We start from the raw sequence: 21,589 nt of genomic DNA on the forward strand, positions 1-21,589 counted from the left end.
TGTTGTTCTTACCCTACTATTGTGCTTTTCATTTTCAAGAGCTCGACCTCGTTTTCAAAGTTTATCTCTGGATGAAGAGAAAACAACGGACACGAGGCCTTACCTTCCACAGGCAGCCTAAACCTGGAGGGTGAGGACGTCACTTCCTGTTATGTCTGCTGACCGCCATTGGCTGGGAGGGTAGAGTGGGCGGGGAAGTTGTGCGCAGGGGGCGGGGCATGGGCCGGAAGGAAAGTAACGCCGGCGCTGTCCTGCGTGGGGCGTGTCTCATGTGGATGACGCGGCTCCGGGGGCAGCTGTTTAGACGTCAGTTACTCCTGCTCTAGGAGACTTCCTGAGCCACTGGGACCGAGTCAAGGACTGTTGCATGAATTTGAGTGCAAGTTCTGTGTAGAGGAGCTCTGGGGGGCTACAGGGGGCAGGGCGGTGGGGGTGGTTCTAGAGAAGGTGAGTGGACGGCGTAAGGAATGTAAGGGTATGCCAGGGCGGCAGAAAGCAAGTTTTCAAATTCCCCAGATATCCCCCAAATGGCTGTGCTTCCTCAGGGTAAGCTGGTTCGATTATCCCTCATATTTTCTTCTCTCTGCCATTTTCCTGACTCTACCAAATTGACTTTGTAATATGTGGTGGGGAGTTACGGTGTATGGGTTTTATTCTATTTGGGAGTCCAGGAGAGCTGCCTTGATCCCGAGCTTCTAGCTCCGTTTTCTACTTTTTGGTTCTTCCCCATCTGTTCTTCCTTCCTTTCAAATTTACCACTCTAGCTCTTCCGCTGACTCCCCGCTGTGGACAGCGAGGTTCTCGCCTGTATGTCGCGCGAAGCCTACCACAGACTCTAAAGGAGGAACAGCCTTGGCTAGGTCCATTGTCTCCACTGTCTGCTGCTTTGCTACTGTTGGCGTCAGCTGTTGTTTTTCCATTTGTTGTCGCCCTGTGAGGGAGTGTGTGTGTGTTTCTCCCATGTGCTTCCATGGAGGGTGAGCTTTTGGGGACACCTGAGAAAGTGGCTGCTGGGAACCTCAGGCCATCTTCTGTAGGTTCTGCCTCTTCTCTGGCTGTATGTTCTTTCCCACGTTGTTGACTTCTGTTGGAGGCCACCATCCCCTCACCTCTGCATTTGGGCATTGCTTGTCTAAGGGCTCTGAGATATTTGGAATGTCCTGGCAATCCTGCCCTTGAGGAGCTCTGCCCAACGGGCCCTCATAATACCTGGGGGTAACTGGGAAGTTCCCTTCTCTGCCATGGTTATCACACACACTTCCTGCTTTGAAAGCCTCCTCGAGTTAGGAAAATTCTCTATTCCTACCTCTACCCCAAAAAGCTTGGCACTTCATTCCATGGCTCTAGAATGCACTGGGTTCCAAGCTCCTCAGAGATACCGCTGTTGGTCCAGGGACAATAGGTCAGGGCTGTGGTTGCCAGCATTGTCTCTGTCAGACGTGGCCTCCTCCAGTCCTGGTGCCACCACTGGTCTGGTTGGGACAAGGGGCTACATCCTATGATTTCCTCGTGGGTCACGTGGCTGTAATGGTGCCCCACACCTCACAGTGTTGTGCAGATGAAGATAACCCAACTGCTCACTTAGCATAGTTTGTGCTTCCTGGCATGATGTACATTGACAGAATGATATTTTTCTTTAATTACGTAACACAATATGCAGAAGGCTGCATAAAACAAAATTGGGGTTGCACTCCATTTTGCAGTCCGAGATGGGCAGAAATGCAGGTTGCACTCTCATTTGTGGCTAAGGGTCCCACCAAACCTCTGTCAGCCTCAGGGGAATTACATCAGCCATTAGGAGAAAGCCTTGGCTGGGCCTTCACTGTAAGGGTTTTGATTTCAGGGACGCTTGAAATTTTCACCATCTGATTCTAGCTAAATTCTAAAACAAATCTAAATTCTGAAACAATGGGGAAATCCTAATTTGATCTCCACCTGTAGCCCCTTAGGCTGCATTCTCTGGAATTGGGAGACTTTTAGCTATGAGTACCTAGTATGAGCTACTGAGTACTAATTGATTTATTCATCTTCTCCTCCCAAAGACAGTTGCTGTTTTTCCTTATCTCTGTTTTTCTGTGTCATTTGTCATAAAATGGAAAAATGTAGGGCAAGAAGCAGGCATCTCCCTAAGCCTGTTGTCTGGGTAGCCCAAGTAGACTTTGCCATAGGGCCTGCCTATAGACTATGTGCAAAAGGTGGAAGCTGTTGCTAAGGGATATCTTGGAGGTCAAACAAGGCCACAATATTGGTGGGCAAGTGTTAAGCAGTTAAGAGCCATTACGGCACTCACACCTCAAGAAGTCTCCTGTCACAGGCTAAGTTGGTCACAGAATGAGGTAGATGATGACAGGTCTCCCACCAACCTCAAGAAAATGTCCATGCAATGATGAGGTACTCTGTAAAGCACAATCCCCAACCCTGTGGCACCTCTCCCTAGGTATTAGTGTGGCTGCAAAAGACCAAAGCGTAGCTAAAACTGTTAATGTGCATGTAAGATGAGATTTTCTTTTCTTTTGCCTTGTTTCATGTCTTGAGAGCTTGGCTTTGTGACCCCTTTACTCACGAGGGGTCCCAGTTCATCTTGGGCTTCTGTCGTCTCAACCTTCCTCATTTGTTAGTGCACTACTGCCTACGCAACTGAAGCCTTTGCTTTCTTGGACTCTCTTTGTGGGTGAACTTACCAGATCTTATGAAGGCTGCTTCTTTTGCACTCTCTTTTGCATGCGCCTCTTACGTCCATAGTTAAGCCATAAATGCTTATTGGTTTGCGTCACTATTAAGATCCTACTCACCAATGGTCAGAGGATGGATCCTTTCTTCTTTGTTTTTTTAGATTTTTTTTCTTTTTCTCCCCAAAGCCCCCCAGTACGTAGTTGTATATTCTTCATTGTGGGTCCTTCTAGTTGTGGCATGTGGGACGCTGCTTCAGCGTGGTTTGATGAGCAGTGCCATGTCCGCGCCCAGGATTCGAACCAATGAAACACTGGGCTGCCTGCAGTGGAGCACGCGAACTTAACCACTCAGCCATGGGGCCAGCCCCAGGATGGATCCTTAAATTGGAAAAACTTCTAAATTGAAAAGAAAAATGTAGCTGAAAGGGGTGGGTCAACCTCTTTTCACTTCTTTGGGGAAACTCAGACCATCTTTGTCTTGAAAATCCCTGCAGGGCCAGGCTCTGGAGGGTGGTTCAAAGTTCACTTGTCCTTTTCCAATCCCAAAGACTCCCCTGTTCCTCTCAAAATGCTCAAAGATATTGGGACGTTAGAAACTGACAAGGCAAATATGCCCCAGAAACATCATCTTGAAGAAAACTTAAGTGGTTTCTCTGTGTCTTTGTGATATAGCTGGACACGTAGATCAACCTGTAATGTCATTTGACTTGCAACCCAATTTCTGAGAAATCAAGAGTGTAGAGGAGGAAGACATTTCCTCAGCCCACTCTAGGTCCTTCTGCCTGGGCTATGAATTAAATTGACATTAGACAGAATAACAGGAGGAAATTACACAAAGCTTTATAACATGTATACATGGGAGAGACCCAGAAAAACTAAGTAACCCACCAAAATGGCAGAAGCTCTCACCTTCAATACCATCCTCAGCTAAAGACAAAAGAGGATGTTGAGGGTGTGTGGAATCAGTTATGGGAGATTACCAGAAAAGTACAGTAAACAAGAGTAAGGTTATTATGCAGATTTAAGTCCTTGCCTTCTGCATTGATAAGAGTTTCTAGAGATAAGGTCATCCCCTCTTCTTCCTGATACAGAGAAGGAGACACCTTCACAGATGATGATTTCCTTTACAAACGTAAATGTCTCTTAACAAAAGGTAACTTCTACTTTTCAGAGTTTCTCTCACATCTGCAGTTTTTAAAAGTAACCAGCCCAGGAGTGGTGCTTACCACAGAGGAAGAGGGGAGGGGGGAGGGCAAAAGGGGTGATTAGGCTCACATGTGTGGTGATGGACTATAATTAGATTTTGGGTGGTGAACATGATGTAATCTACACAGAATTTGAAATATATTACAATGTACTTCTGAAGCTATGTAACTTTTTTTTAACAACTGTTGCCAATCTTTTTTTTCTTCTGCTTTATCTCCCCAAACCGCCCCCCACCCCCGCCGCCATACATAATTGTATATCTTAGTTGTGGGTCCTTCTATGTATGGCACATGGGACGTGTGCCTCAATGTGACCTGATGAGCAGTGCCATGTCCGCGCCCAGGATCCGAACCCTGGGCCACTGCAGTGGAGCATGAGAACTTAACCACTCGGCCATGGGGCTGGCCCTGAAAGCTATATAATGTTATAACTGAATGTTACTGCAATAAAAAATGAGAAATAAAATAAAATAATGATTATTCTATATGTTGGTTGTATATATTCTATGTAATTACAGTTTTTCAATTTGTTTTTAAAACATATCATACATTTTAAAGTATTTTATCTGTTTTTAAATGACATATTAAAACTAATATTAAAAATGGGAAATTTTAATCATTCCCTTGTATTTTCTAATGATGTTTAATTTTTCATTTAAAATTAACATGTTAGTTCTTAGGAGCTTATGATTGCAGTCTTCCTTTAATTGTAATTACTTTTCAATGGTGAAATATCTATCACTGATCATTTATTGCCTTTTGCATTGAATTTCATTTCATATTATGTTAAAGTTACCAGGTCTGAATTACTTGTTACATTTGCACAATAAAATGTTTTTCTGAAAATAAAATAATAATAAAACAAAAATAATAAAAATAAAAAATAAAAGTAACCAGCCCAAAATAGTCCTCATGCCAAAGACACATATCTTTGGCTGGCCAATTCCAATTCCCCTCAAGAGCAATTGTTGTTAAGAAATCCTTGCAAGACTGGAAATTCAGCCCTAGAGGCAGTTCAGGTTCCACTCATTTCACTTATCTCAAAGAGAGATATCTCTGGGGAATATCTAGCCCATCACTAATTCCTAGGACTGAAGAAAAAAGAAGGAAAAGGGAAAGAAAAATGGCCATAAGTGCACCCTCACAAAAATCTAGAATCTTGAGTGTCTTATTCACAAATATTAGTAAAAAAAAAAAAAAGGATTAAAACAAAATTTGGATTCATAACTAGGGAGCTTTGTATTACTGTACCAGATTCCTGGCAGTAATTTTAAAACAATAGCTGTTGAGACTGTGTGTGTGTGTCTATGTGTATGTTATGTATGTCTGATATTTTGCCTCTGGCTGGTATAATTTCTAAAGAGTTCCATTCAATTGGTTTAAAGTAAGCACTTATATAAATTATTTCTAAATGTAATAGAAATTAGACCAAATGTCTTTCAAGTTAACATGATATAAGTTAATCCTTGATAACTGAAAGCTTATTTAAGGTTGTTGGTTTGATTAAAATGGACACGTTCTCCAAGTTGTCAGCAATGGATATGATGCAGACATGCAGCCTTTATTATACATTTACGGGTCATATAAGCTGACATTATCTCTACTACAAAACTGCTTAGCTAAAATAATAACTTAAAATGGTGGCTAATTTTGTCTAATGTCTCATGAAGTTTTGTAGGCAATCTAAATAATTTTTGGGAACAAGTAAACTAAATAGATGTGGAAAAGATAAAAGTGCTTTTTAACAATAATTATGTATTATGTCATGTGTATTTAAAATAACTTCCAAAGTCTTTCTGGTAGCTTGAAACTTAGAAGTTTTGCTAGACAAAATTAAATGAAAATTCATTGGATATCTGGGTCATTTTCAAATAACATACTGAAACATTTTTGTTAAATATGTATGTTTATCTACTTTTGGCTTCTTGTTACAGACAAACTAAAGTACATTTGGGCCTATTACTAAATACGTCTTGTATTTTATTAAACATTGTACTATGAATTAGCATGTTTCTGGAAATTATGAAAAACGTTTAGAATGCTAATATCAAAGACAACTCATAATTGCTTTTTAGTTTTCACTAAGGTCTGCAAGGTTTAAAAATTCTACTAAAAATTAATAAGGAAAATATCTTGGTATTCAAGGAAAGCAAGATATATGTTTTCAGTAAGGAAGGCATAAAGAATGGAAATATTTTTGAGAGGTTGGAGCAAAATGGTGGGGTGAGCTGACCCGGGATTCTCTCCCCTTCAAAATACAACAAAAGATTGGAAGAACTGAATTTCAGAGAATAAACATAATGCCAGCTCGTTAGAGACCTACAATACCAAGAAGGAGGAGATCATAAACCTAGCTTTACACCTTCGGAGGCGCCGGAACGGTAGGAGAGAACATCACTCCGTCCCCTAGAGTCTGCGATGGCTGCAGCGCGGGTTGGGAAGGAGCGGGGCAGGGGCCGCAGGACCGGGGGATCATCCAGGACTCCTGCCAATGATTCAGTGGAGACCCACTGATGGGGGGGGCGGGTGGGAAGCTTCCGTCGGCGGGGACCCTATAAAGCAAGGGCCTTGGGAGACCAGAGAACAGAACTGATCTGAACCCAGACTGGCACGTGTGAGTAACAGCCCCTCCCCCACAGCAAAGCCAGTGGGCGCAGCCATCTTGCCCCAAGGCAGAGAGCTAACACGCCGCTCTCGACCCCCATCTAGTGGCGACAGGCTGTAACTGCAACTGAATTCTACCACCATGAGAAAAAACCACTCCTCTACCATCCAGCAATTTATAAAAGCCCCAGACCAGAAGGAAAACAATAAAAACACAGAATTAAGTCCTGAGGACTTGGAATTAGGTAAACTAAGTGATAATGAATTCAGAGCAGCTATAATCAAAAATGAGGTAGAGAGAAAGATAGAGAAACAAGCCGAGTTCTGGAGTTGCTTCACAAAAGAGATTGAAATCATAAAGAAGAATCAAACAGAATTACTTGAGATGAAAAACACAATGGACCAGATAAAACAGAATACAGATTCCCTGAATGCCCGTGTAGACAATATAGAGGAGCAAATCAGCATAATCGAGGACAGACAGGCTGAATGGTGCCAGACAGAGGAAGAAAGAGAACTAAGAATTAAAAAACATGAGGAAAATCTCCGAGAGATAATGGATTCAATGAGGAGTAAGAACATAAGGATCACAGGAATTTCCGAGAATATGGAAAAGGAAAATGGAGCAGAAAGTGTGCTTAACGAAATTATTGAAGAGAACTTCCCAAATCTAGGGATCAACGGAGAAATGTGTGTAGAGGAGGGTTTTAGATCTCCTAGATTTGTCAATGTAAAAAGACCCACCACAAGGCACATAATAGTAAAGTTGGCAAATAGGAATGATAAGGAAAGAATACTCAGGGAAGTAAGGGAAAAAAAGAGAATAACCTATAAAGGAGCCCCCATCAGACTGTCAGCGGATTTCTTTACAGAAACCCTACAAGCTAGGAGAGAATGGAATGATATATTCAAAGCTTTAAAGGATAAAAACCTTCAGCCAAGAATACTCTATCCAGCAAGAATTTCCTTCAGATATGAGGGAGAAATTAAATCTTTTCCAGACAAACAAAAGTTAAGGGAATTTGTAACTAAAAGCCCTCCATTACAAGAAATCCTCAAGAAGGCTCTCATACTTGAAAAAAGAAAAAAGGAAGAAAGGGGACACAATCCACAGACTAGGGAGACTGATGGATAGAACCAGAACAGGATAGCAAATATTCAACTATAGCATTAGGGTAAAAATAAGGAAACTACCAAAACAAGGACTATCTTAGCACTCTAACTACAAATTAATAAGACGAGTTGGAATAAAAAATGAAAATAATTATTTAGGAGGGGAAGAGCAAAGGGTCTAAATCAGTATTGGTCAAGTAAGTAAGAGACCACCAGACAATAGACTATATTATACACGAGATTCTAAATACAAACTTCAAGGTAGACACTAAAATAAAGTACAGAACAGAGTCACAAATCACAGATAAGGAAAAATCTAAGAAACCCAGCATAAGAAATTGCAGTATTAAATGGGTAGTCTAAAGCACACAGGAAAAGAAACACAGGAAAACAAGATAATGAGCGACAGATTGACAGCATTAAGTCCACATGCATCAATAATCTCTCTCAATGTGAACGGATTGAACTCTCCAATAAAAAGACACAGAGTGGCAAAATGGATTAAAGAACAAGATCCAACAATTTGTTGCCTCCAGGAAACACACCTCAGCCCCAAGGACAAACACAGACTCAGGGTGAAGGGGTGGAGGACAATACTTCAAGCAAATAGCAAGGAAAAAAAGGCAGGTGTTGCAATTCTCATATCAGACCAAGTGGATTTCAAAATAAGACAGGTAAAGAGAGACACAGAGGGACAATATATAATGATCAAAGGGACACTTCATCAAGAAGAAATAACACTTATAAATATCTATGCACGCAACACAGGAGCACCAAGATTCATAAAGCAACTATTAACAGACCTAAAGGAAGATGTTAAAGACAACACAATAATAGGAGGGGACCTCAACACCCCACTCACATCAATGGACAGATCATCCAGACAGAAAATCAACAAGGAAATAGTGGGGCTGAATGAAAAACTAAAACAATTGGACTTAATAGGCATATATAGATCACTCCACCCTGAAGGAGCTGAATACACATTCTTCTCAAGTGCACATGGAACATTCTCTAGGATAGACCATATGTTGGGAAACAAGGCAAGCCTCTACAAATTTAAAAAAGTTGAAATAATAACAAGCATCTTCTCAGATCATAGTGCTATAAGGCTAGAAATTAATTACAAGAAAAAAGCTGAGAAAGCCACAAAGATGTGGAGACTAAACAACACACTACTGAACAAGCAATGGATCATTGAAGAAATTAAAGAAGAAATAAAAAAATACCTGGAAACAAATGAAAATGATAGCATGCCATACCAACTCATATGGGATACAGCAAAAGCTGTATTAAGAGGAAAATTCATCACAATACATGCACATCTTAACAAACAAGAAAAACCCCAAATAAGCAACCTTAAAGCACACCTAACTGAACTAGAGAAAAAAGAACAAATGAAGCCCAAAGTCAGCAGAAGGAGAGAAATAATAAAAATCAGAGCAGAAATAAATACTATTGAAACGAAAAAGGCAGTAGAAAGGATCAATGAGACAAAGAGCTGGTTTTTTGAGAAGATAAATAAAATTGACAAACCACTAGCCAGACTTACAAAGAAAAAAAGGGAGAAAGCTCAAATAAACAAAATCAGAAATGAGCGAGGAGAAATAACAACAGACTCTGCAGAAATACAACAGATTATAAGAGAATACTGCAAAAAACTATATGCCAACAGAATGGATAACCTAGAGGAAATGGATAAATTCTTGGACTCCTACAATCTCCCAAAGCTCACTCAAGAAGAGGCAGACAATTTGAACAGACCAATCACAAGGAAAGAGATTGAAACAGCAATCAAAAACATCCCAAAGAATAAAACCCCAGGACCAGATGGCTTTCCTGGGGAATTCAGAGAGGATTTAATACCTATCCTTTTCAAGCTATTCCAAAAAATTAGGGAAGATAGAACACTTCCTAACACATTCTATGAGGCCAACCTCACGCTGATACCAAAGCCTGACAAGGACACCATGAAAAAAGAGAACTACAGGCCAATATCACTGATGAACATAGATGCAAAAATTCTAAACAAAATTTTGGCAACCAGAATTCAACAATTCATCAAAAGAATCATACATCGGGATCAGGTGGGATTCATACCAGGGACACAGGGATGGTTCAACATCTGCAAATCGATCAACGTGATACACCACATCAACAAACTGAGGAATAAAAACCACATGATCATCTCAATAGATGCAGGAAGGCATTTGACAAGATCCAACAGCCATTTATGATAAAAACTCTGAACAAAATGGGCATAGAAGGAAACTACCTCAACATAATAAAGGCCATATACGAGAAACCCACAGCCAACATCATACTCAATGGGCAAAAACTGAATGCCATCCCCCTGAAAACAGGAACGAGACAAGGATGCCCTCTATCACCACTCTTATTTAACATAGTACTGGAGGTCCTGGCCAGAGCAATCAGGCAAGAGAAAGGAATAAAAGGAATCCAAATAGGGAGGGAAGAAGTGAAACTCTCGCTGTTTGCAGACGACATGATCTTATACATAGAAAACCCCAAAGAATCCATTGGAAAACTGTTAGAAGTAATCAACAACTACAGCAAAGTTGCAGGGTATAAAATCAATTTGCATAAATCAGTAGCATTTCTATACTCCAGTAATGAACCAACAGAAAAAGAACTCAAGAATACAATACCATTCACAATCGCAACAAAAGGAATAAAATACCTTGGGGTAAATTTAACTAAGGAAGTGAAGGACCTATATAATGAAAATTACAAGGCCTTTCTGAGAGAATTGGATGACGACATAAGGAGATGGAAAGACATTCCATGTGCATGGATTGGAAGAATAAACATAGTTAAAATGTCCATTCTACCTAAAGCAATCTACAGATTCAACGCCATCCCAATCAGAATCCCAATGACATTCTTTACAGAATTAGAACAAAGAATCCTAAAATTCATATGGGGCAACAAAAGACCCCGAATTGCTAAAGCAATCCTGAGAAAAAATAACAAAACGGGAGGCATCACATTCCCTGACTTCAAAACATACTACAAAGCTACAGTAATCAAAACAGCATGGTCCTGGTACAAAAACAGGTGCACAGATCAATGGAACAGAATTGAAAGCCCAGAAATAAAACCACACATCTATGGACAGCTTATCTTTGACAAAGGAGCTGAGGGCATACAATGGAGAAAAGAAAGTCTTTTCAACAAATGGTGCTGGGAAAACTGGAAAGCCACATGTAAAAGAATGAAAATTGACCATGCTTTTTCACCATTCACCAAAATAAACTCAAACTGGATTAAAGACCTAAAGGTGAGACCTGAAACCATAAGGCTTCTGGAAGAAAACGTAGGCAGTACACTCTTTGACATCAGTATTAAAAGGATCTTTTCGGACACCATGTCTTCTCAGAGAAGGGAAACAATAGAAAGAATAAACAAATGGGACTTCATCAGATTAAAGAGCTTCTTCAAGGAAAATGAAAACAGGATTGAAACAAAAAAACAACCCACTAACTGGGAAAAAATATTTGCAAGTCATATATCTGACAAAGGCTTAATATCCTTAATATATAAAGAACTCTCTCAACTCAACCACAAAACATCAAACAACCCAATCAAAAAATGGGCTGGAGACATGAACAGACATTTCTCCAAAGAAGATATACTGATGGCCAATAGGCACATGAAAAGATGCTCATCATCGCTGATCATCAGGGAAATGCAAATCAAAACTACACTAAGATATCACCTTACACCCGTTAGAATGACAAAAATATCTAAAACTAATAGCAACAAATGGAGAGGTTGCGGAGAAAAAGGAACCCTCATACACTGCTGGTGGGAATGCAAACTGGTGCAGCCACTATGGAAAACAGTATGGAGATTCCTCAAAAAACTAAAAATAGAACTACCATACGATCCAGCCATCCCACTACTGGGTATTTATCCAAAGAGCCTCAAGTCAGCAATCCCAAAAGTCCTGTGCACCCCAATGTTTATTGCAGCACTGTTTACAATAGCCAAGATGTGGAAGCAACCTAAGTGCCCATCAACAGACGAATGGATAAAGAAGATGTGGTACATATATACAATGGAATACTACTCAGCTGCAAAATAGAACAAAATCATTCCATTTGCAATATCATGGATGGACCTTGAGAGAATTATGTTAAGTGAAATAAGCCAGTGAGAGAAAGATAATCTGTGTATGACTCCACTCATATGAGGAATTTAAAACTATGGACCAAGAACAGTTTAGTGGATACCAGGGGAAAGGTGGGGTGGGGGGTGGGCACAAAGGGTGAAGTGGTGCACCTACAACATGACTGACAAACATTAATGTACAATTGAAATTTCACAAGATTGTAACCTATCAATAACTCAATAAAAAATAATAATAATAATTTAAAAAAGAATGGAAATATTTTTGTTCGTTTTGTTGAGAAAATAAATTTAGGGGCCAGCCTTGTGGCTAAGTGGTTAAGTTCACACGCTCCACATCAGCTGCCCAGAGTTTTGCCAGTTTGGATTCTGGGTGTGGACATAACACCATTCATCAAGCCGTGCTAAGGTGGCATCCCACGTAGCAGAGCCAGAAGAACCTACAACTAGAATATACAACGATGCTCTGGGCGGCTTTGGGGAGAAGAAGAAAAGAAGGAAAAAAGAAGACTGGCAACAGATGTTAGCTCACGTTCCAATCTTTAAAAAAGAAAAAGAAAATAAATTTGCCCTAAAGCCCTAGAAGGGAAAAAAGAAGGCATGGGACAAATTCTGAGTGTAAAAAGAAAATTATAGAAGATTTGTGAAAGAGAAAGCCTGAAAAGAGTTTTATGAATGGTCAAGTTAGCTAAGATTGCAATAAATTTAATTAAGTGAATGAGCTTTAACATAAAAAGTAAGCTGGTACAAAATAAAAATTTTGTTCTTTTTTTTTTTTTTTTTGAGGAAGATTAGCCCTGAGCTAACTGCTGCCAATCCTTCTCTTTTTGCTGAGGAAGACTGGACCTGAGCTGACATCTGTGCCCATCTTCCTCTACTTTATATGTGGGATGCCTAGCACAGCATGGCTTGCCAAGCAGTGCCATGTCTACACCCAGGATCCGAACCAGCAAACCCCAGGCTGCCAAAGCAGAACGTGCGGACTTAACCACTGCAGCACCAGGCCAGCCCCTGTTCTCTCTCTTGGGATAATTTCCCCGGACTTTTAGTCTGCTCTTGATAAAGAGCTTATAAAAGGTTTTTCTTTATTTTTGAGTAAGTTTACCTAAAAGACAGAAGATCAATGTTTTATTAAAATAATTTCCTATGTTCAATAATACTGAAGTCTCTCTATTAAGGTTTTCAAACTGTTTTAACTCCCTCATTGCCCTTGACTGTTTCTGTTGTCACTTTGATTGAATTGTTTTGCAGTGACTGTTGTTTCCTATTAGACCAAGTGTTTTAAAAAACTTTTGATATTTTTGACAAGCTTCTCTCAAAATTCAAATCATAAGTGAAGTCTTTCTTTTGACCCGAAGGGAAAAAAGTTTTCTTTAAGAATTTTCAGAGGCCCCTGGGACTACTCAAAGAAATTTGTTCTCTCTCTTCCTATAAAGAAAAAGGTGCTAAACTAATTAGGCTTATTTGGTCGATTAAATTACATGGGAAGCTTTATTAAATAAGTGATGATAAACCTTTTTAGGTGGTATTATGTGGATGTTATTAATATAAATGTTTTAAAAATTATATAACACTCCTAAAATTCTGATCTGTCCTGGTTGCCAGCCATAATTCTAGTTACTATCTTGAAGTGTTGTATGTCACAGAAATAGCCAAGTTTCTTTTTCAATTTCCCTTCTGAGTCTTTTGTCACTTGCAGATAGTTGCTGTTTTACTCTGATGCTTTTGCAAATATGTTTCATCTTCAGAGAGATTCATGGAAAAGACACTGACACTTACTCTAGAATACAGGTTTCTGATAAACTTTCAGATCATAAAACTGAACTGGGTAAGAAATTACAGAACTCTAATGGAGAAACCGATGACTTCATGAAACTGCTAACAGAAGGTTAAGAATCTATTACACAGGACCGAATGAACTGATGAGGGTGATTATAAGTTATATAACTTTTTTGAGATATTGCTGATTTTTTTAATGTTTTTGGGTTTTTTCCAGATTTTAGGAAACCTTTTTCTCTTTTCCTTAAGCTAACTGTGATTTATAACAATTTGGTAAAATTATACCTTTGTAGGCAAAATTGAAACATTCTTTTTTTCTCCCTAGCTTATCCCTCCAGAATTTGGAAACCCTTAGTGAGGTGAATGCTGTTTTCATGGCAATACAGTTACTTGCTTAAGTTCAGTAAGAATCTGTTCTCCTTATAACAGGACACAATTCATTATATTACCAAGCCTCTGACTGGAATGTCATATTTGAGAGAAACATGCAGACTCAGATATGACAAGTCAGCTTTTGAAGAATAAAGGTCGACTTTATGGAATAAAGCCACCTGGAAACATTAGCCTGGTCTCTTAGTTACAGGATTCCAAGTGAGTAAAGAAGGTCTCTTCCCTGACAGATGCAAAAGACCTCAGGATATTTGGGGAAATCTCAAAAAAAAAAGAGAGGAATTCACCGAAATCTATAGGTATTGCAGCCAAAGTCTGATGGCAACTCCTTGCTTTGGTTTTCCTGGCCTTGAGAGGCCAATAAATTTCAATCTGAGATTCCTTATAAAAAGTTCCAGGGGAGCAGATTTAAAACAACCTCTATAGTCAATTGCTTTTCTTGTTGTATTTATATAAATAATTGGGCCAATTTTATTAAAACTAAACTTATTGGACAAACCAACGAGTCTTAATTGGCCATGTTTGGTCAAAATGAAGGTGATTTAAAGACAAAAATTCTGTTTCAAATGAAACTATAGTACACATTCATGGATATTAGGTTCTAGTTCTGATACTTGTCTTTGAGGTTTTGTTTTATATCTATTAACTGGACTGGATCTTGAATTCTACTAGTCTCCTGAAATATCTGTCTATAAATCTCCAAACTAACATTTTCCATTTTTCCATCATTTTCATTTAGAATCACTGAGAACTGAACCTGTCCTTTTTCCTGAAGCCCCACAAACTGAAGCTGGACATCTTTATATAAATTTTAGAGAGGGGCTGGCTTGGTGGCTCAGTGACTAAGTGCACACGTTCCACTTCAGCAGCCCAGGCTTCGCCAGTTTGGATCCCGGGTGCGGACGTGGCACCCCTTGAAAAGCCATGCTATGGTAGGCATCCCACATATAAAGTAGAGGAAGATGGGCATGGATGTTAGCTCAGGGCTAATCTTCCTCAAAAAAAAAAAAAAAGGATTCATGTTGGTTGCTGTGTAAGCTGCTCTGAAAGATACCTGAACACCTAATGACATCATCAGAGACATTTCAAATTATAAAAGAGGCCTCAACTCTGACATCTAGAAATTCTTTGACTGGCTGATCCCCGGGCTCAGAAACTGGTCTATAATTTGCTCTGACTGTTGACCTTGTTTTCCTTGTTGTTTCCCTAGAAATGCTTCTTATTAAATACCTGGTTTCTTGCTTACCCAATATAGGCCTAATTTTGGGAGCCCCCTTACATCACCTTACTAAAAGGCTGGTTTAATAAATGGAACAACCTATGCCCTTTATCAGTAGGCAGAAGCCACAACAGTCATTGCTCTATGTCCCTTGAGATTGAGGAATGAACAACAAAAAGAGGGGATTTGTAGCTGCAGGCCCTCCAGCACCAGTTCAACTGACCCTCTCTCTTATCAACAGAGTGATTAAGAATTGTCTTAATCTGCAAAGTCGCATCACCATGACATGTGCAAAAGAAGAAATCATGTCCTGAAATGACCTTGGAACCAACCCACAGAACCCAAGGACTGGGACATGACCAGAACTTGAAAGTTGGACTCTTATCAGAAGTGAGGGGTCCCTCATTCAGGAAGATCTGGTGTTAAAATTCCTTCCTCGCCTCATCAAAAATGTTTAGGACTCCATCCTAAATGTTTAGAACCCTATCATAAGTGTTTAAAACCTTACCATAAATGCTTGAAGCCCACCAATCAAAGCCTGTCCTAGCAGTGTTTCTGTGGACCAGCCCATGCTCCCTAACCTCTTAAATCTTACCCCAAATCCTGAATCAGGAATACAGATCTGAGGGTACATGCCGCCTGTCTCCCTGAAGATTGATTTCACAGAATAAAAGCTGATTCTCCCCCAAAGGCTGATGCCATAATTAATTGGCTTGTTTATGCACATCAGGCAGAGAACTCCAATTTTGTGTGGTAATGTGACCTTTCAGATTTGTATTTTAGAGCCTGTTATCTCCATGAATTATCCTTGTAGAAAAAGCCTGCCCCTAGATACCTACAGGCCTCACCTGCACTGGGCATCCTGCCGTGAAAGCCTGGGCTGGGTCCCACTGGTCTTTCTCCATAAAGGACTCAGGAGCCTCAACCCACACCAGGAGCCTCTACAAGAAAGCTCCCAGTCTCCACCCAGCTGGCAACTCTCAGCAACTGGTGTCAGTGTGGAGGGAAGGTGGGAGCTCTGTGAGCTGGAAGAAAGTGCTGTTGAGACTCAAACTAGGTCTGTGAGTTGGGGGAGCCCTGATTCCAGCTCAGAGATATGTGGGGTTTAGGGCAAGGGGTCCTTGGCCTTTGAGTTTTTGTGGGACTGGACAAGGGTAGGGGGTGGGGTCAGGGATGGAGAGAAAAACCAATGGTTGAAACCTTAACCATCATCTTGTTTTCCTTAGATTACAATGACCCCACTTGGCTTCCTGCTGTTTCACATTGTATTCACCAACCAGGAAGCTCTTTGAACTCCATCCTTTTGGGTTTTTATGGAGGCTTCATTACATAAGGCATGATTGATTAAATCATTGGCCATTGGTGATTGATTCAACTTCCAGCCCCTTTCCTCTTCCGGGGAGGGAGGCTGGGGGGACTAAAAGTTCCAATCCTCTAATCAAATGGTTGATTCCTCTGCTGACCAGTTCCCACCCTTAGGTGACCTAGGGGCATTCCGAAAGTCACCTCATTAACACACAAAAGACATCTTTATCACTTAGGAAATTCCAGTGGTTTTAGGAGTTCTGTGCAGAAAATGAGGACAAAGAACAAACATATATTTCTTATTATAAATCACAATATCACAATCTTGAACCCCAAACTCCCTTTCAGTGTCTACTACCAGATAAGCCAATGTGAACACCAGCCCATGTGTTAACATACATGTTATATTATAATTAGGTATGATGAGGCTAGTAGACAGAAATGTGGGCAATAGCTTTTATCGTGGTTTCCATAGGAAGGAACAGGTGAGGCAGGGTAAGCAGGCCTAGGATTGGCTAGTTTGAATAATTTCAGCAGGTCCTGGATCATAGGGCTGTCCCTAGTTGTCTAGTACCTGATCCTGGGTGACTAGGGCAGGTGGATAGTGGCCTAGACTATAAGATCCCAAAAGACAGGTGGTTGGGGGTATGGGCTCTGGATTGCATATGAAAGGCACACTCACAACCAAGTTGCTTGCTATCTTTAGGAATTAGTTAACCTCCAGTCTCTCCAGTGTCAACAAGGCCCCAAGAAGTCAAAGCGTTGTTACCTAAAGTTCAGTCTCTGAACTCAGTGCCAATTCAAATAATGAGAACAGAGTTTTGGGTGAAAAGGAAAGCAATCCAGGCAAAGGGAGCAGCAGCAGGCTAGCACCTTAGGAACTGCTGGCTCCCCGTCAAGAAGTGGGTCAGGGGTTTTATAGGGGAAGTCCAAGAGTCCAGTTCAGGGCTACGTGCCAAAAGGCACATTTTTCTTTCCTGCTGGTGGTCTTCAGATTGCTGGGCAGGTGCCAGACCTTGTCAGCTGACACAGATATTTTTCTTCTTTATGGCCAGAGAGATGCAGGACACGAGAACCAGACCCCTTTGTTGCAAGATGTTATCCAGACTCCCTGGAACCAGAGTTATTCTTAAGTCCTAAGGGAGGGGGAGAGTAAGCAGAGAAACATGAGGAAGGAAAAATTATACGTACTTTGAATTGCCAGCCTCAGTTGCTGGGAAAGTTTCACTTCAGATAAGGAAGACATTGCTAGTCAGGTTGTTATTTAACCTGTATACTTCTAATTTCAGATAGAAAAAGCCAGTAACCGCATCAGAAAATAAAAGGAATGATTAGTACGGCCTCACTCCCATAGACTGAGTTAGATGCACCCTGAAAACACTTGTATCATCAGATTTATTAAACTCCATTGTACCAATTGTTTTGTTGGGTTTTGCCTTTAGATAGAGTTCTTGTGGATAAAGATTTTGCCTCCATTTTTGTATTCTCAGCTCATAGTACATTGCCTTGCCTGGAGCTTCCCAGCTCCTGTATCATAGCCCCTTGACATGGGATAAACAGGGTACAGGTGTCACAGGAGATGCTGATGGTTGCAAATTTTTTGTAGTGATACAAAACCCAAAACCATGTTTTCACAACCATTTAAATTTTTACTTCAGTTAAAATTATATTTGATCATTATTTGTATGGCTTCCTCTGTATACTTCCTATATTCACTTATTACTATCTTGGCAAAAGACTTCAGACATAATGCCCACCACCAGAGAGTGTTCTCTGCTGGTTACACCAAGAAGAACCTCCCCCAGGAATAGCATGCAAATATTATCCTTTTCTGTGTGTGCCAGGATGCAAAGGTTTGGAAGCATTGGCCAAGCAGGATTCGAAAAAAGGGATTTGGATCAATCAAATAAGATTGCGTGAATGAATTGATGAAGGAAATCAAAGTACTTGCTTTGCCTCTTAGATACTACAAATCACCAGTCTCTCCAAGCTTTGATTTTCCAGCTGCAAAGAGAGTAAAAGGCCCATAGGAATATGAAGATTAATAAGAAATTATCTAAGTGAAACTTCAGCTGTAAAACATACAAATTTAATTACTACCAGCTTTGGCATTCAGCATTACACTACCATCTCCCTAACTGATCACTCTTTCTTCAACCTCACATGCCTGCCAGATAGCCTGCTTTCATCAGCAAATTGTTCTTCAAACATCTTTCTTTTTTCAAGTCACTCTCCACATTGAACACTTGTGGTAGGGGCCGGCCTCACGGCCAAGAGGTTAAGTTCACATGCTCCGCTTCGGTGGCCCAAGGTTTCTCAGGTTCAGATCCTGGGCACAGACATGACACCATTCATCAAGCCATGTTGTGGTGGCATCCCACATAACACAACCAGAGGGACCTACAACCAAGAATATGCAAGTATGTACTGAGGGGCTTTGGGAAGAAGAAAGAAGGAGAAGGAAGAAGGAGAAGGAGGAGGAGATTGGCAACAGATGTTAACTCAGGTGCCAATCTTTAAAATAAAATTAAAAAATAAAAACCTTTGGCAGCTCCCCTTTGCCTACTCATTTAAGTCTAAACTCAACCCACAAGGACCTTCAAGGACCTGGCTGCAACCCCCTCTGTTCTTCATGAAACCTATGACAGACAGCTTGGGGGGAAAGGGGGTATCTAAGGCCAATTTGTGTCAGGTACACTAGCCACTAGAGGTTAAGGTTCCAGGGTCAAGCTATATTAGGCAAAGGTTTACTTAGAGAAGTCAGAAGCAACATCACAAAGGGGCAAGTTCAACAGATCAGGCAGAGAACCAGAAGTCAGAACTGTAGAAGCAGCAGCAGCAGCAAATTCAGGGGCGAGGCAAAGACACAAGCCATGTGTTTTAATCAGGATGGGCTCAGTTATGCTGCCCTAACAAGCAATGTTCAAACTTGAGCAGCTTAACACAACAGAGGTTTATCACTTGCTAATGCGAAGTTGGCTGCAGGTCTGGATGACTCTGCAAGGTAATTGTCTTCCATGGAATAATTTCACCATGAGGCCTTCTTGGCTGCAGAAGAGATGATACATCTGGAGGATTGCTCGGGCTTTTCTTTGCTTCTGCCTGGAAGTGAAATATGTCACTTTTGCTCACAGCCATTGTCCGCAACTAGTCAAATGATCTTGCCTAAGTGCAAAAGGGCTGTTAAATGTGGGTGTGGTAGGTAGAATCCAAAGATGCTGCCCACAATCCCTCCCCTCCCTGTACACGTGACTCATTCCTCCCATCAAGAAGTGCAGCCCATTTCCCTCCTCCCTCATCTGGGCTGGCATTGTGACCTCCTTTGACCAATAGAATGTAGCAGAAATGAGGTGGGTGTAGCCTAGCCCTTAAGAAGTGGCACCTTCTGTTTTTGTTCTCTTGGAACCCAGCCTCCATCTATAAGGAGGTCAAAGCTATCCTGCTGGAGAGACAGAGGGGCTGTGTGATGAGGCCCTGCAGGGTGAGATACCACATGGAGAGAGAGGCACATATGGCTAGCACAAACAAATATTTAATTTTAATTAATTTAAATTTAAAAATTGATCATCTGTTGTTCCTGGGAAAAGTTTTAAGTATGTTTGGAACAACTTTTTCAACTGTAAATTTTATGAAATCTAAATGCAGATGAACAATTTCTGATGAAAATTTAGCATGCAAACTGAGCCAAGCGGTGAATACTAAAGACACACTGAATTTTTTTTTTTAAGATTTTATTTTTTCCCTTTTTCTCCCCAAAGCCCCCCAGTGCATAGTTGCATGTTTTTAGTTGTGGGTCCTTCTAGTTGTGGCATATGGGGTGTCGCCTCAGCATGGCCTGATGAGCGGTGGGATGTCCGCGCCCAGGATCCAAACCAGTGAAACCCTGGGCCGCCAAAACAGAGTGCACCGACTTAACCACTAGACCACGGTGCCAGCCCCTAGACATTGAATTTTGAAGACTTAGAAGAAAAAAATTTTTATATCAACTACATGTTGAAATTATAATATGATGGTTACACACATACACACACATATTAAAGTTAATTTCACCTGTTTTTTTTTAAATTTTTTTAGCATCATGCTTCTATTGGACAGTGCTGCTCTATGGTACATAACTTGTTTGATTTGCTATTTAGTTTTAATTAGGGACTGAAGGGGCAGAAAGATTTTCCTTTCTTCCCTTCTAGGTTTTTTAGCTGGTCCAATAATTAAATTGATATAAGACAGATTGACAGGAGAAAAATTAATTTCATACATTTGGGAGCCCCATAAAAATATGAGACCCAAGGGCAGCCAGGTAACTGAGGCTTGTACCAACCTGAGCTAAGGAAAGGGGCAGGAGTCTGGAGAAACCGAGGGGAGAACAGCCATTCACAGGAAGGGGAGGAGATGTTTAGAAACCAAAGGTTGCCGTGTTATGCAGGAAAGTTTCTTAGGTAAAAAGGTATCTCTGCTAATAGCTCTCTTCCTTTCCAATGTAACTTTAGGCACTTGGCGGTGGGGGCGGGGGGGTGAGGGGGTGGGGGGGACAGAGCTTTTCCTGAATCTGCTGGGTTTTGATTGCCTTTAGCTCAAAATAATCCTCATGCCAAAGTGGCATATTTTGGGGTGACAAATTCTGCTCCCCTTCAGACCCAAACTCTGAAGTTACACGTTAACTTGTAAATTTTGGCCCAGTAGAAACACGGATGATTGAAGACCAGCCCAAAGTTTTGTTGCCCTGTTTGTCTCTAACTTAGTTGACTTATTCCAGCGTGCCCTTCCTCGCTCCATAAATCCATGCTGAAAATGCTCTTTGAATCGGCGTTGCTATCCATGAAGTCCCTCATTCGTGGGTCAAATAAACCACGGACACGTGCTCACTTTACAGTTGGCCGAGTCATGTTTTCAGCACGTTTTATATTACATTTTGACAGACCCTACTGGCACAGCCCTACATAATCAGCTCACTTCTTTAATATAAAAATTATGATATAAATATGTAGTGGGCCCTCCATATCCGTAGGTTCCACGTCCTCAGTTACAACCAAGCCCAGATGAAAGGCCTACAGTGGTTGTGTTTGTACTGAACACATACAGACTTTTTTCTACTTGTCATTATTCCCTAAATGATGCAGTATAACAACTATTTACTTAGCATTTGCATTGTA

This window comes from Equus asinus, chromosome 25 (genome assembly GCF_041296235.1).
Source record: "Equus asinus isolate D_3611 breed Donkey chromosome 25, EquAss-T2T_v2, whole genome shotgun sequence".
In the NCBI taxonomy this organism is placed as follows: Eukaryota; Metazoa; Chordata; class Mammalia; order Perissodactyla; family Equidae; genus Equus; species Equus asinus.